General features: G+C 44.1%; 1 pseudogene; it reads left to right on the top strand.

The window, feature by feature from the left end:
* Nucleotides 1-662, top strand: part of LOC107714405 (activating signal cointegrator 1 complex subunit 3-like) — a 226,910-nt pseudogene that overhangs the window by 11,708 nt on the left and 214,540 nt on the right.

Here is a 662-nt window from a genome sequence, read left to right on the forward strand (position 1 = left end):
GAGTAGGCATGGGACGATAACCGGTTTCAAGGTATACCGCGGTTTGGAAAAGTCACGGTTTCAAAACCACTAAAAAACTATAACGGAAAAATTTTCCGTTATACCGTTCCTGCGGTATGCACAGTTTTTTTTACATGTCATCAAAGACGGAAAGTGCAGGACTCCCTCAGTTGTGTGCAGCGAAGAGCGTAACGAGTCACACGAACCCTCCCCCTCCGGTTGGTGCGAGCAGTCAGTGAGAGTCACCTGTGTAGGATGGCCGAAGGAACCCACCCGCTGTTTGTTTCAGTTTTGAAATAAATACTATTTGGCTTGCTACCGAGGCAGATAACATGGCTAATTAACTAGCTAACGTTAGTTTCCTCCCTCACGTTACTTCACAGAGCGAGGAATAGCAGACTAAAGTACTAAGTTTCTGCGATTTAGTACAATAATTAAATTTAGCTGGTATGACGTCTATACTTTTAAGCCTCCTGCCATTGTTTAAATCTGTTAAAAATCACGACATTTAAAAAAACAAACAAACTGCTGGCTCTCAGGTGTCTTTGCCACTGTTTGAGCGTTGTACGGAGAAAGACTGTGTGTGTGTGTGTGTAACACACTCGTGCTCTCTCTTTCCTTGTGTGTATGTGCACACATCCTCGTACCTCACCGCTCCAAAC

The sequence above is a fragment of the Sinocyclocheilus rhinocerous genome, unplaced genomic scaffold (assembly GCF_001515625.1).
Source record: "Sinocyclocheilus rhinocerous isolate Xijiao unplaced genomic scaffold, SAMN03320098_v1.1 scaffold839, whole genome shotgun sequence".
NCBI lineage: Eukaryota > Metazoa > Chordata > Actinopteri > Cypriniformes > Cyprinidae > Sinocyclocheilus > Sinocyclocheilus rhinocerous.